Raw genomic sequence first — 16374 nt, 5'->3', positions numbered from 1 at the left:
ATCTGTCCCTGTGCCTTTTTTGAGGTCTTGTGTGGGGAGTACCACCCTAACAAGGGATATATATAATGTCGGCGAGAAAGGGGAGATCACGTGGTGGTGGTGGTGGGAAAAGGGGACCAAAACCACGCCTTAAGGCAAGGGAGTCCATGGAGGAATACCCGTTGCTAGGATCACCGCCGTGTGGAGATCAAGTAGGAGGAGGGGAGCAAGAACTTCTGTTATCTGGATCAGGACAGGAGGAGGCCTCGAGAGTTAGTAGAGCAGATAGAGCTGCCAGGGATAATCATGAAAGGTCCTCAGGAACTCCAATTGAAACATCTATTAGAGATTTTGTGGGGCGATATTTTTTTTAAAAACCACCACACGTCACAGCTACAGTTGTCAAAGGGGAGTAATATGGTCGATGCTAATCAGAATGTAAGGGAGTATTCTGAGCTTTGTGAGAGGAACGAGTTCCCGATTTCAGACTCATTGCAAACAGAGGACTTGTTATTAGTGAGGAGGTCAGAGGAGGGAGGCGGATGTGAAGGGTTGATGGAACCCAGGCAATCGTCATCCCCCTGCATCTCATCCCAAGAAAGGGATAGTACAAACTTTGAGGGGATGATACCGCCGGCTTTGGAGAGGGGGGAGATTTTTGGAGTTGGGTTGGGGGGACACTGCAGAAGGTAGTAAAAAGTTGGATATATTGTCATCGTCACCTATTTTGGGTAAACATTCTGCATCTGTTTTTGATACTACTGCTGTACCAGCTGAATCGTTATTAGAGGTAATGTTCCTAATGCAGAAGACTTTGCAGGCAATCTTGGAAGTACTGACTGTAAACAATAGTTTGAAGAAAGTACATAAAAATCAATTGCAAGGGATAACAGCAGAGTTAAAATGTATTAATAGCAGTATGCCAACCCTAGTAAGTCCAGTGCTAGAAAAAATAGATCAAGAACCAGATACTTGTGATATCCATGATACCTGGGAGTCCAGTAATGAAGGAGGGGAAATAGATAAAATACAGATTTTAGACCAAGCGTCAGTATATGTCTCTAAACAACTAATGCTGGTGATAAAGAGGAATCATAGAAGGGGTAGGAAGGGTTATGGGTTTAATAGTTGTCACTATAAACTTTGCTGTAGGAGGCAAAGTAGGCAGAGTAAACAAAGGAATGTTGGGAGGAAAACGTCTGTAGGGAGCGAGGGAAAGATAGACCAGGCCAATACCCCAAGGATAGAACAAGGACAAGGGTGGGAAGTTGCAGCCCTAGAGCAAGGGGCCACTCTACAGAAAGTACCTATCGTACCATACAGAGAAGTTAGCCAGCAAGAAAAAAAGAAGGATGTTACTCATAGAACAGCTGTGGGGATGGAGCTTGAAATAATGGAATCTAAGGGCCTCGGGAAAAAGAGGGACTGCGAGAGCCCTAGCAGAAATAAATGTAGGTGGATCTATCTAGCACCATGGGGAAGAGAGATTGGGAGGGAAAGACATAGAAAGCTAAAACCTTTGAATCGTACCCGACTCCTAGAAGTTATGGCCCGGTGTCCAAGTCTATGCGAAATTGAGTCAGATGACATAAAGCAAATTGGATTCATATTAAGCACGGAGGGGGAAGAGGTGACTAAAGCACTCTTCTACTCTGAATGCATTAGACTTTTGGTACTGCAAGCAGAGGCGGAATTAGGGAAGGAGGGTATACGATTAGTACAACAAAGAGAGTTAGGGTGCGAGAGTCAAGAAGGGAGGGCCCTTATATGTCAAGCAGGATTGATCCCTAACCGAGTGCAATATAACTTGTTATAGAATAACAACTGAAGAAGGTGTATGGATAGAAACAATAGTAGGTTAAGTGTAACTGTTACTACTGGAAATAATGACCCAGAGTGGAGGAATTGTCCTAAGCCCTCTGTATACCCTTGTGATAATTATAGGAGGTGCGAATCAAATGTCGTAGACTAGGAGTTAGGCTCGCCACACAGCCATTTGATTTTTTTCCTTGAACTTGGGAGGTTATAAGAAGCATTTAAAACAAGACCTATTTAAAAAAGAGCTTGGAAAGTATGATATAGTGTGTTTCCAGGAAACTTGGTTGTGCGATGAACCCGATCCCGTCGATGGTTTTATGAGACTATTTAGGGGAGCAACAAGGCAAGGGTTAGGTCGTCCATCAGGGGGTCTAATGACCTTAGCCACAACAAGAAGAGCAAATAAGTTCATGGAGATAAAGACTAAGGGGGTTATTACAACTTTGGAGGAGGTGTTAATCCGTCCCAAAAGTGACGGTAAAGTGACGGATATACCACCAGCCGTATTACGAGTTCCATAGGATATAATGGACTCGTAATACGGCTGGTGGTATATCCGTCACTTTACCGTCACTTTTGGGACGGATTAACACCTCCTCCAAAGTTGTAATAACCCCCTAAATGACTGTGGCTATTGGCAGGTGTAGGAGGCTGGACTGGCTTGTAGTGAGTACCAAGGGGTACTTACACCTTGCACCAGGCCCAGGTATCCCTTATTAGTGTATAGGGTGTCTAGCAGCTTAGGCTGATAGATAATGGTAGCTTAGCAGAGCAGCTTAGGCTGAACTAGGAGACGAGTGAAGCTCCTACAGTACCACAAGTGTCATATGCACAATATCATAAGAAAACACAATACACAGATATACTAAAAATAAAGGTACTTTATTTTTATGACAATATGCCACAGGTATCTCAGTGAGTACCCTCAGTATGAGGATAGCAAATATACACAAGATATATGTACACAATACCAAAAATATGCAGTATAGTATTAGAAAACAGTGCAAACACTGTAAAGTTATAATAGGATGCAATGGGGACACATAGGGATAGGGGCAACACAAACCATATACTCCAAAAGTGGAAGGCGAACCACGAATGGACCCCAAACCTATGTGACCTTGTAGAGGGTCATTGGGACTGTAAGAAAACAGTTAGGGTTAGAAAAATAGCCCACCCCAAGACCCTGAAAAGTGAGTGCAAAGTGCACTAAAGTTCCCCAAAGGACATAGAAGTCGTGATAGGGGAATTCTGCAGGAAAGACACAAACCAGCAATGCAACAACGATGGATTTCCAGTCGAGGGTACCTGTGGAACAAGGGGACCAAGTCCAAAAGTCACAAGCAAGTCGGAGATGGGCAGATGCCCAGTAAATGCCAGCTGTGGGTGCAAAGAAGCTACTACTGGACAGTAGAAGCTGAGAATTCTGCAGGAACGACAAGGGCTAGAGACTTCCCCTTTGGAGGATGGATCCCCCACGCCGTGAAGAGTCGTGCAGAAGTGTTTTTCCGCCGAAAGACTGCCAACAAGCCTTGCTAGCTGCAAATCGTGCGGTTAGGGTTTTTGGATGCTGCTGTGGCCCAGGAGAGACCAGGATGTCGCCAATTGCGTCTGGGGACAGTGGGGGCGTCGAGCAAGACAAGGAGCCCTCTCAGAAGCAGGCAGTATCCGCAGAAGTGCTGGATCAGGCACTACGAAGAGGAGTGAAACGGTGCTCACCCGAAGTCGCACAAAGGAGTCCCACGTCGCCGGAGGACAACTTAGGAAGTCGTGCAATGCAGGTTAGAGTGCTGTGGACCCAGGCTTGGCTGTGCACAAAGGATTTCCGCCGGAAGTGCACAGAGGCCGGAGTAGCTGCAAAAGTCGCAGTTCCCAGCAATGCAGTCTGGCGTGGGGAGGCAAGGACTTACCTCCACCAAACTTGGACTGAAGAGTCACTGGACTGTGGGAGTCACTTGGACAGAGTTGCTGGAATCAAGAGACCTCGCTCGTCGTGCTGAGAGGAGACCCAGGGTACCGGTAATGCAGTTCTTTGGTGCCTGCGGTTGCAGGGGGGCGATTCCGTCGGCCCACAGGAGATTTCTTCAGAGCTTCTAGTGCAGAGAGGAGGCAGACTACCCCCACAGCATGCACCACCAGGAAAACAGTCGAGAAGGCGGCAGGATCAGCGTTACAGAGTTGCAGTAGTCGTCTTCGCTACTTTGTTGCAGTTTTGCAGGCTTCCAGCGCGGTCAGCAGTCGATTCCTTGGCAGAAGGTGAAGAGAGAGATGCAGAGGAACTCTGATGAGCTCTTGCATTCGTTATCTAAGGAATCCCCAGAGACAGAGACCCTAAATAGCCAGAAAAGAGGGTTTGGCTACCTAGGAGAGAGGATAGGCTAGCGACACCTGAAGGAGCCTATCAGAAGGAGTCTCTGACGTCACCTGTTGGCACTGGCCACTCAGAGCTGTCCAGTGTGCCAGCAGCACCTCTGTTTCCAAGATGGCAGAGGTCTGGAGCACACTGGAGGAGCTCTGGGCACCTCCCAGGGGAGGTGCAGGTCAGGGGAGTGGTCACTCCCCTTTCCTTTGTCCAGTTTCGCGCCAGAGCAGGGCTAAGGGGTCCCTGAACCGGTGTAGACTGGCTTATGCAGAAATGGGCACCATGTGTGCCCATTAAAGCATTTCCAGAGGCTGGGGGAGGCTACTCCTCCCCTGCCTTCACACCATTTTCCAAAGGGAGAGGGTGTAACACCCTCTCTCAGAGGAAGTCCTTTGTTCTGGCATCCTGGGCCAAGCCTGGCTGGACCCCAGGAGGGCAGAAACCTGTCTGAGGGGTTGGCAGCAGCAGCAGCTGCAGTGAAACCCCGGGAAAGGCAGTTTGGCAGTACCAGGGTCTGTGCTACAGACCACTGGGATCATGGGATTGTGCCAACTATGCCAGGATGGCATAGAGGGGGCAATTCCATGATCATAGACGTGTTACATGGCCATATTCGGAGTTACCATTGTGAAGCTACATATAGGTAGCGACCTATATGTAGTGCACGTGTGTAATGGTGTCCCCGCACTCACAAAGTCCAGGGAATTGGCCCTGAACAATGTGGGGGCACCTTGGCTAGTGCCAGGGTGCCCACACACTAAGTAACTTAGCACCCAACCTTTTCCAGGTAAAGGTTAGACATATAGGTGACTTATAAGTTACTTAAGTGCAGTGTAAAATGGCTGTGAAATAACGTGGACGTTATTTCACTCAGGCTGCAGTGGCAGGCCTGTGTAAGAATTGTCAGAGCTCCCTATGGGTGGCAAAAGAAATGCTGCAGCCCATAGGGATCTCCTGGAACCCCAATACCCTGGGTACCTCAGTACCATATACTAGGGAATTATAAGGGTGTTCCAGTGAGCCAATGTAAATTGGTAAAATTGGTCACTAGCCTGTTAGTGACAATTTGAAAGAAATGAGAGAGCATAACCACTGAGGTTCTGATTAGCAGAGCCTCAGTGAGACAGTTAGGCACCACACAGGGAACACATACATATAGGCCACAAACTTATGAGCACTGGGGTCCTGACTAGCAGGGTCCCAGTGACACATAACAAACATACTGAAAACATAGGGTTTTCACTATGAGCACTGGGCCCTGGCTAGCAGGATCCCAGTGAGACAGTGAAAACACCCTGACATACACTCACAAACAGGCCAAAAGTGGGGGTAACAAGGCTAGAAAGAGGCTACTTTCTCACAGCAGGCCAGGTGGATCTCTATAATGCAATTGGAGGAGCTGTACGGTTAATAATAATTAATGTATATATACAACCGGAGAAAATGTATGATTATGACATTCAGCGGGGTCTGTTTAAGGAAAATCTGGAATTATTAAGCATTGGTAAACCAGGATATTTGACCCTAATGTTGGGAGATTTTAACCACAAACTTAACCCCAATAGTATTGATAAACTGTTATAGGAATTATTGATAGTTGCACAAATTCCAAATAGCATCTTCCCAAAAGTAGAATGCTCTGAACGTGATTTATCCCTAGTAAGAACCTTGGGATCCCAAGGTATGTTCTGTCTAAATGGTCGAATGAAGAAGGACCGCCTGGCAAAACAGACTTTTCGATTAGGCAATCAGACTTGCCCCATTGATTATGTTTTTGTAAACGCTTGGTCCTTTGGAGAAGTGCAGGATTTTGAAGTTGAGTATATAGAGGGCAGTGATCACTGGCCACTTCAATTAACAATACGATCAACTGATAAAAATCAAAGAGAAAAGGCAGTGATAGCACTAGTTGAGTACCCTCGTAGAATAAAGACCCGTTTGACAGAAATCAGTCTAGAAATAATTAATGAATTGATAGTCAATTATCTAAACTTTCCATTGGAGGAAGATCCAAGAGGTGCGTTTAAAGGTTATAATAAGGGCATTGCGTTAATGGTGGATTGCCTAAAAACAAAATTAAAAAAACAGCAAGTGGGAAAGATGAAGGGAGAACAATATAAGATTAATAATAGTAAAGTATGGTTTGATTGGGAATGTAGGAGTAAAAAGCAAAAGATTCGAAGATTAGAAAGGGAATTTAGGAAAAGACCTACTACCGATATAGAAGTGCAGCTCTGTCAGGCAAACTTGAGATATAAAACACTCATAAAACAAAAGAAACGGGAATATATCAACAAAAATTAGGACACAATGATCGAAGTGATAAGAACAAAGAATATTAGGGGATTCTGGCAGTTGGTAAGGGAGGGGAAAGTATCAGGAACCATGCGGTGTTTGGTTGGGGAAAAGGATTGGTGTAAATATCTGTCTATCGTATACGATGGTATTGGCACCGAGGAAGGACATGGTGTCAGTAGGAAGATGGGTGAGAATATGAGATTAGCGTTTGCCCCACAAAAAATAAAATAAACTATTGTAGCACTTAAACTAATTAAAGCGGCAGGCCCGGATAATCTCCCAGCTATAATAATAAAAAAAATATATTGATTGGTGGTCTACATTTTTTAATGATACATTTGGTAAGATTCTTGATCCCGGCCGTTTTCAAGAGAATTGGAAGGGAGCCGTGAGAAGACCTATCCATAAGAAGGAAGACCCAACACAATCTAAAAATTATCAGTTGATAAGTTTATTAGATGTAGGTGAAAAGATATTCACAAAGATATTGCTGGTGTTAATTAAAGACTGGGCAGAGGAAAATTAAAGACTAGGCAGAGAAAAATGTAGAACAAGGCGGATTTAAGGAAGGGCACTCGACAATTGATCATTGCTTAAGTTTATGGTCTTTAGCAAATCAATGGAAATGCGAGGAAGCTTCTACTGCTGTTTTGTGGATTTTCACGCCGCATTTAATTTAGTAGATAGAAATTTGCCATGGAATATGTTAAGACAGTTAGTAATTGAATTTAATTTATTATATCTCCTTCAGGGCCTGCATTCGCAAAATTGGGCCCAAGTAATTTTAGACAAGAGTGGCTCACTGTCAAAAAAGATTCCTATAAAGAGTGGTTTGCGCCAAGGTTGCGTGTTGGCACCAATATTATTCACATTATTTTTGTCAGATTTGCCCGGGTTGCTGCAGGAGGTCAAAGGCCTTAGCCCAAAAATGAATGGTGTACACGTTTCCTGCTTATTATATGCTGCTGATTTAGTGTTAATGGATAAAAAACGGAGTTAGGTCTACAAAGGAAACTAGAGGTGTTCCACTCTTATTGCCAAAAGAAAAAAATGGTCATAAATTTAGAAAAAACTAAGATTATGTCTATAGGGAAAATGAAGAGTGATTTTGTTTACCGGCTAGGAGGACAAAAACTAGAGAAGGTAAAAAAATATAAATACTTAGGTATGTGGTTTGACTCAGACCTGAAATGAAAAGATCATATTGAAGCCTTCAAAAATAAAGCTTTATCATCAGTCTGGGGATTGAAACAATTTAGTAGTAAATATGGGGGTCCTCCCCTCCAGCCGGTTATCTCTGCTTTTAATGCAATGGTATGTCCCCAGTTTCAATATGGGGTGGAAGTCCTAACACTATCAGAGAAACTAAATTGGGAGACAGAAGAAAGCTTTTGTATAAAGCGTTTGTTATCATTACCTCCGTCAAGTATGTTACAAGCTATAAGAGCAGAATGCCAAATGACGGCATGGACTTATCAGGGATTACAAGCATCACTGAAGTTTTGGTCAAGCGTGAGAGATGAGGGGATTTGTAAACAAGAAATAATAACCTACCTTGCATCTCATTAAGGCAAGGTAGGTCTCCACTTCCAAAAAATGACTTTAACTCCATAAATTTGGCGTTAGAAGGGTCTAGCACCAAAGTATAAATATGGAGTTAGTTTTGCACCAGATTAGAGTAAAAAGAAATGATGCTAATTCAGTGCAAACAGAGTATAAATATGCCCCCTAGTTCTCTGTATTCCAAAGTCATCAGCTCTAGCCATAACACCACATCTCCTCACTTTTCCGTATTCTCATTATTAAACACATTGAGCCCTAGTCACAAAGGTACTTTTGGCCTAAATGCACGTAGATTCCTGGTCAGAGTAAATGCATTTACTTCTGCAGTTTTCTCTTTCAAGAGTGTTGAGCAACATACAATAGTAACAAGTAGTAATGAGAAAGATGCATTTGCTGACATGGCCGAACAATTACTTCAACCTAGGGCTGGAGTCACTACCCTTTCAGCTTGGGAAGTGAAACGGATCACCACAGATTTGTTGGAGGGATGGGGGAAGAGATTTCTCCATGGAGAAAAAAATACTTTAATCAGAGAAAAATGTACGTGTTTAGAAAACTCAGTTTTATCTCTGTGGAAAGCTATGCTATGTCGAATTCTACAGAGGGGAATAGGACCACTTGTGCCATTTAATAGGGCATTCTTAGTAGTAGACGTGACGCTTTCCTGGAATACTTGTGGGAATGCTTGTAAACAGACACAAACGTAACAATACCTTCAAGGACAGATGTAAATCCCCACCTCTATTGTTAAGCATTGTTAACCTTGCTCATTGTGACTGTAACAACCCTTGTTGATCTCTTAATCAATTTCAATCATATGCTTTTGTTTGTGATTGAAGAGTTTCGCAGTACTGACATTTAAACATTTCTCTCCTTTTCAAATCAGTAAGGTCAAAATTCTTCAAATAATTATGTCAGCTCTTGATCCATAAGAGGCTGGTAATTTATTGTATTTTTATAATGAGGGTGTATCTTTCAGGAAACAAGTTAATTATTCAGCTAATTCATAATGCAATTCATGTACCTCAAAAATGGAAACAATCTTTGAGTTATCTCAGTTTCCAATGGACAATGAGGCTTATTGTTTCTTCTTCAGGGTAAGATGGAATCTTTTGTCAAGAATTTCAAGATTTTAATCAAATGGTCACAGGTCTGTGAAAATAATACGCAGCTCCTTTTAAAACTCTCACAAACTACACATTTACATTGCATCTAACTTTAATCTAACAGTTTCCAGTACTGTATATATCATTTGCGATGGCTTCACATTTCATTATATGCAAAATTCCCATCTAACAGTTTGTAAAAATGCAGAGTTCACAAGTAACACGTGAGTGAGCGATCACTGTACAAATCCAGCCCCTGTTAAAAGTATACATAAACCCCAATTTTTGTTTCCCCTACAAAACCTCTAGAGTTTGTTATTGTTCATATCTCCTCCTTGCCTTCCTCTGGACTGAGCCTCTGTACATGTACCCGCTCACATTTACTTAATTCACATAAACGCTCTGTTTACAAGAAACAGGCCAATTCCAATGTTTCTTTAAGACAGTGAAGTGCTCAACTGTCTAAGGTGTCTCTCCACATTATTTCTTGTTGTAACGGGCTTTCTCTGCTACTGCCTCGCAAATCAGCTTTTTGTGATGGCTATAGGTCAATAACAAATCTGATTATATGTGTGACCTGCTTCTTGAAGTGTCAGGCAGTAGCCAAATCTATGGGCTTTTTCTTAAATTTATTTTGTGTTTCTTTTTTTCATCCAACATATAGTATCTCGTCATCCAGCCGTTTAAGCACGTACACTACATAGGAAAACACACGTGTAAAATAATGTATACTCTGAGTGATGCTCCAGTTTATGGTGCTGATAGTATCACCTCTCACTACTATTGTTACACAGCAAGCTCAGGCGTGTGCCATTCTACTGGGTATGTAATAGCTGCAGCTTTACGTTTTCTTCTCCTATCATTATGTCTACATGAACAATTGCCTCTTTTAAATTTCCTCCTCACTGATATGAAAACAATTGTAATTGTGATAGTAATAGTATTTATATAGTGCTTACTACCTCTGACAAGGCATTGAAGCACTTTTCGGCGAGTAGCACGCTACTCCGGAACCCAAGAGGAATTAGTGGTTGATTAGTATAGGGAAATATGAGTACAGTATTAGTATTAGTATGAGTTAATTTGAGCAGAGGATATGTGAGTTTATTAGTTGGATTGACTATAGTAATGGAGGGATAGAGGAGGGAAGAATCCAGAAGTGTTATTTGGGAGTTTATGGTTCCCTGAATATTGTTTGTAATTTTTTACTTGTGACGATTGTCCAATGAGAGATTATATATTTTTCAAACAACTGGATGCTGTACTGTACCTACTAATGATTGGCAGGTGTGAGGACGCGTGAGTGAGTTCATCTCTAAAGTCTAATGACCGTGTTATACTCTACTGGACAATGAGCAGTGTCATCAAGGAAGGGCTAGAGACGTATTTAGACAGCACATCCTTCATAAAATGCAGATTGAGTCTTTCCTGCAATCTTAGATCAATCCAGATCAAGTAGACTTAAGCACTAAACTTCCTCCCCTGGACTTGGAAGTAGTCCCATGAAATGTTTGACCTGTTCCCATAATCTCTTTGTTTGCTGTAAACCAGGCAAATCTGGGAAAGGGTGTTGTTTGCTTGAACTTGGCCCTGGCCTTCACAGGAGTATTTCAATCTGATTGAGTTGTGTGTTCATTTGCTGGTGTGGGGAGAGAGGCATTCACCTTGCCTTATGAAGTCTTGCTCCAGCTTTCACACGAGGCCAGTGGATGGACCAGTTAAACCTTGAGATGTCTCACTTTCCATCCCTCCCGTACTAGTTTCACTGAGGCCTGGCCTTCAACTTCATAGGAGGCCAGTGGTGCGAAGGATCAGTTATGAAGTAATGAAAGTGCTAGAATACTACATGGGTGCTGACATTGATGTGGACCTCAGAGACCACTTCCCTGTTCGACCAAAAATCATGTTTTTTAATTTTTATTTTATGCTGTCAGAGAGTTTTCAAACGAGTTAGGAAGGAGGTGTCTTTCCCAAATGGCTTTGTCAAATAGCTTGACTAGATGCGCAGATGGATCATCTGAATCTTGGGGTGATTTGCCTGCCTGTGATCGATTTTCTGTCACCCAAAGCCTAATCAGAAAGGCAAGGGGGCTGGGCCAGAGTTAGTCACATGTCAGACTCACCCCTAAAAGACTGGGAGTGTTGGAGCTGAGAGAATCATGTGTCAGCCCATGCCTGACAGGTGAAAGACTGTGTCCCAAAGCTGTCTTCAGTAGGGAGAGAGGAGGTTTGTGTTTTATGGTGGATGGAAAACTCCCACTGGATCTTGAACAAAAATCTCTAGGAGACTGTAGCGGCTCATCCAGGTAAAGGGGACAGGGCACCAGAAAACGCCCCTTTTATGGCGACGCTTTTCTTGCGGTTGAACTTCATCTGATTCAACAAAGAAAACAAAATATTGCCCATAGGGATGGATGACAGAATACACACTAAAACCACTGATGAACGCACATGACTGAGCATCCACCATGCCCTGCAAGAAACTGATTAGCTCAAAGGAAGACGTACGGACTTACTTCTACAGAGTGCCTTTTTTATTTGTGAATGAGGTAAATAAAATTAGAAGGGAAGCTCTTAGGTTAGTCCTTCAGTGTTTGCTTTTTTGGCATGTGATGGTGATGATTAACCCACTGCTACCAAGAGTAATCTCATATGTTAAGAATTAGAGCTATAGAAGCTGCCGGAGTAGACAGCAGCATCAGCTCTACAGGATCTCCTGATCTAAAAGTCACCATCCTATTCTTTGATTTTTCACTTTTTGAATAAACATCTTGCTAATGTGACAGTCCTGCAGAAACACACAGATATGACAGTTCATGAAAAAGGACTAACATAAGATTAATGTTAATGCATTATTTATCTGAAGCCATCCTGGACTACAAAGCATCACAAGAAGAACCCCCACCACCAGAATCCCACCCTGTTCTTAACTCAATGCATGCCAGATATCATACCCGTCATTCTACCCCACATGGAGCCAAACCATGTTCATGATGTGTTAGTCTGCACAGTTATCTTTTATAGGTAGTTCCTCCTGACCTCTGGGGCTACTGGGTATGTTGGCCACGAGGGCAGAGCAAGTCCTGGACCTTGGTGCAGAGTGGAGGAGTGTGATGAAAGGGTGATGGCGCAGTGAATGGTGTTGTGCGATCCGGAGATCTGCTATTCACTTCAGCTTTACATGCCCATATTTTGAGGTTGCTGATTTTGTTTTTTAAGCCTTCTACCTCTTGCATGCAGCCACCGCAATAAAATTGCTTTTGTCTTTGACTGCCTTGACACAGCCTGGCCTTGGACAGCAAAAATGGTTACACGTGGAAATCATTGAGTCAATATGACCATCTTGTAATTACTCTGTACTCATAGAGTTGTATTGTCCTTCATTGATTTCAGCCATTATACGTCAACCTACCATATGCAAATCAGAAGTAGTCAAGCCCTGCTGCCCCACCCAAACCGTGGCCACGTCACCTTTGAACAACAAGCATTGGCAAAGCCATTAGGTCTCGCCAATGCAAGATCTATTAGCTTTGTCAAAGTTAATGTGTTTCAGCATTGCATGGCTAGATAGTAAGTGTTCCACAGACAGATGCAGCACCCAAGCATCCGCAGCTGATGTACCATTACTCACTTGTGTAATTACGGCCATAAACACCGCTGTTGGTACCACCCCATGAGGTACTTCCCGTGAGTGCAGTTGGGTAGACAATGCACATGTGTCTCAAATAGAGGTAAATGGTGAGTGGCGCTGCAACAAAGAGCAAGTGCAGTTCTGCTACAGAGAAAAGAGTCCTGGTGCAAACTGCCATGAAGAAGAAATGACACTGGAAGAGAACTCCCATAGAGAAGAGTCAAAGGAACTGTAGCAAGAATGCCATAGAGCACAGCAGCTAGACAAGAACTGCTATAGAGGTCAGAGTGTGAGGCAAGAGCGAGGCTGCACTAGAGGGGTTGGTTTGCAGGCAGAGCATTCTGAGCCAATTTCAAAATGGCGTGGTGTGGGCATGCAGCAGGTGGGTGAGGGAACAGAGAAGCTATCAAAGCCACCTAGTGACGCAAGAGGCATAGCGACCTCGCAGTGCTGTCTAATAGTGGGGCATGCAAGGGTTAGGATGCGCCTCCTTCTGGCGGTAGGTGTGATGGTAGTGTACCTGCTGAACTTCGTAGTGGCGAAACTTGGCATAAAAAGAAGCATTAGTGCCAGCTTTTGAAGAAGCCCTAATTTTAACTCTCATGAGAGAAGCAACAGCTGGAGGAACATGAGAGCCACCCGGCTGCTCCCCTCCGGCCCAAGATGTCACTAATTTTAGAAAAAGCAGCGAAGCGGGAGGGCTTGGGGCATGGAACAGGCATCCTTTGAAAACAGCATTTGACATTTGAATTCAGTCTTTCAATGCTCAGCAATGTGATGAGATAACAACGTGGTTTATAGCACCGTTTACAACGGCGCTTGGAGCAATTGAAAACAAATTTAAAAAAATATGTTCCTAAAATGGTCATTAAATTGGAGACATGGATGGACAGTAGTAATTGGTCCCTCCTCTCTGGGAGGGCTAAACACAGGAAGAGACATGACGCATGCATGCCACGGACAATTGTGGAGAAAGAATAGAAGAGCGATGATGGAGCCAACAAATGGGAAACCTATGGGTGAGCTGAAGCCCACAAAGTATAAACAATTTGGCTCTTTTGGATCAGCACATGCGCTGTCTAAAGCCCAGACCTAAAAGGCAAGCAACTAGGCTTTGCAAAATACTTGACTACTTTGTAACCACCTCATCTACCAGGACTGTCATCTTTTCCTCTACCTACCGCTGTCAATCCTTCCCGTGGGATTCACACACTGTGCCTAGCCATGGTGGGGCCTACCTCTGTATTGTCTGCAACTGGCATTCTATTTGCCCTCCTGCTTGGTCCTTGTGTCAGTCTTGGCTAGCTGAGGGGCTTGATGGTGACACTGTTATGTCAAACATGTAGCTGCATCTGAGCTCTTTCGATGTGTGCTGAATTCACAGTGCTGTTCACTGCTTTTTAAAGCACTGTGCTTATTGCACTGCACATTTGCACTTTTTTGTGCATGCATATTTTTTTCCAGACAGCAAAATAGGTTAATTCGCCCACTCTCTAAAAATATTACCCCATCATGAATTATAGAAAATGAAATTACCTGATTTTGTTTCGTAAAGAGCTAACAGTATCTTTCCAGCAGGTATAAACATGAAGGAATTCTTGGAGACTGGAGAATAGAGTATTTTTATGATTGGTCTCATAATATATGTGCTTTTATAATTCAGAGTACTTTGTAAAAAGACAGAAATGTGACTTTAACAAATAAAAATACAAATTCGGCTTTTATTTGCACCTGGTGTTTTATGTGATGGGACAGAATGCCTTCCAGTGCGAGGAGACAATGTATCCTTAAGGTGTTTCCCTGTGTATGCCATCTGAAAGCTTCCAGTCTTGTGTAGCTTAATTTACTAAGGTGCTGTATTTGAGGGCTGGTTTCACTTGTTGAATTGACATTTGAAGTGTTGTTCACCGTTCTCATTAATGAACACATTATCTTGAGAGAAGGATAGTAGCTGATCCAGTGTCCATTGGTGCAGATATTGACTACACGTATGGTCCCAGCATCAAGGCAGTCTACACTGACTCCTGCCTCACAGATGGTTATATCATGGTGTCTTGTAAGAATATTTCTGGATTTGTGTATGTCATGAGATTAAATATCAGTGTACAATGTGTGTTAATTTGCAGCATTTGTATAGTGCTTTATACTTCATGACACGGCCATAAAGCACTCTAATTTGCATCAGTTTCCGACATGTCCTTTTGGAACACATGATTGGAGGAGTGTTAGATGTAGTATCCTATGTGGGATATGTTTGGTATGGTGTGGGAGGTTCAAACATATGCATCTAATATGGCATGGCCTATGTCTCTTAGGCATGTTTCATGCATTTTCTGTGTTCAGTTACTATCAATCAGTGTGCCAGCTGAAGAATGGAACATTTGAGTGGCCTTACCATGAAGCCTCTTTCATTCGTTGGCTATAAGTTGGTGTTCATTTGCATTGTGACAGGTAACCCTTTCAGAGACTCATAGGGTGAACTGAGGCTTCCAGTTTCGTACCTTAGCAGAACAACTGCATGCATATACCCATCATCTGTAACCAGGTAAGTTGACTTGATATCTCTGTCTGTCCCTATTAAAATTAGCCCTTTGGCATAATAAGGTCTGATGTGATTTGGATCATCTATGTTATCAGTACTTAATTTGTAAGACAATAAGTGCAGAGACTCAAAGTTTTATAAGGGACCCCTTCCCCTGCGATGCCGATGAATGTCAGGGTTGCTGAATAGCATGGCTGACTAGTCTAGGTTCAATTTCATCCCTCTTTCTTCCACCACCCTCCACTTCTTATCTCTTTATCTCCATTTCCAGATTAGTTTTTAGGTTGAGCATGCAAGTGCTGTGACATGTTGTAATCTGTGGGCTTTTAACCACGCCCACTGCACGCCCATCACAATCACTTGTTTATGGGCTTGCCTTTCAAAAATAATTTGTTATCATTGGTAAATGCTTTACGTTTGTCCCTCCTTGGGGCAGTTTTGTTACCTCCTGGGCCATCGACCCAATGGATAATTGCACGTTTGCTAATATGTTTGACTGTGACTGAACTTCTTTTTCCTTTTGTGTCTCTTGTGCTCATGACAGCCAGGACACTTTTAATTAGCTTGCTTATGTCAACTATTGTACTTTTCATTTTTTATTTATGTGGCCAGAAAAGTCCAGTTAGGAATTTACAATGCTAATAGCTCTAACTCGAGCAAACGCAAGACCAATTGCATTGCAAATGCTTGTCTTTTCTGCTTTCTCCCTTTGTCACTGGTTTGCTATCTTTCTCGCTCTCTTTTTTTTCTCTGTTTTCTCCCTTTCTCCTTGTAGCTCTGTGTCAAAGTCCAATAAGGAAAAATAAGTCCAGGACCCAAAAATGGGTGGAGGTGCCTACCACCTGCAATGGCCAGCACAAGTTAAACACATGGGGGCATATTTATTATTAGTTCACGCAACATGGCACAGCATGTTTCCTTGCTGCCTTGCATTGCGTGAAAGGGAGAGAGCAGAAATGCTTCATATTTACAAAGATATGCAGCATTTCTGCTCTCTCCTTGCGCTGATGCACAGAGCTGCCTATTGCATAGTGCAAAGGTGACTGCGTTACAGGCAGGATACGTTTTGAAAACA

General features: G+C 43.0%; 1 pseudogene; it reads right to left on the bottom strand.

Moving 5' to 3' along the window:
• The window catches only part of LOC138302234 (mitogen-activated protein kinase 11 pseudogene), a 34674-nt pseudogene extending 19505 nt beyond the window's left edge, over positions 1–15169 (bottom strand).
• Positions 15170–16374: the final 1205 nt, after the last annotated feature.

Source organism: Pleurodeles waltl, chromosome 6 (assembly GCF_031143425.1).
Source record: "Pleurodeles waltl isolate 20211129_DDA chromosome 6, aPleWal1.hap1.20221129, whole genome shotgun sequence".
Lineage (NCBI taxonomy): Eukaryota > Metazoa > Chordata > Amphibia > Caudata > Salamandridae > Pleurodeles > Pleurodeles waltl.
Note: the sequence above shows the minus strand (reverse complement) of the source record. Positions and strands in the feature narration are given on the sequence as shown.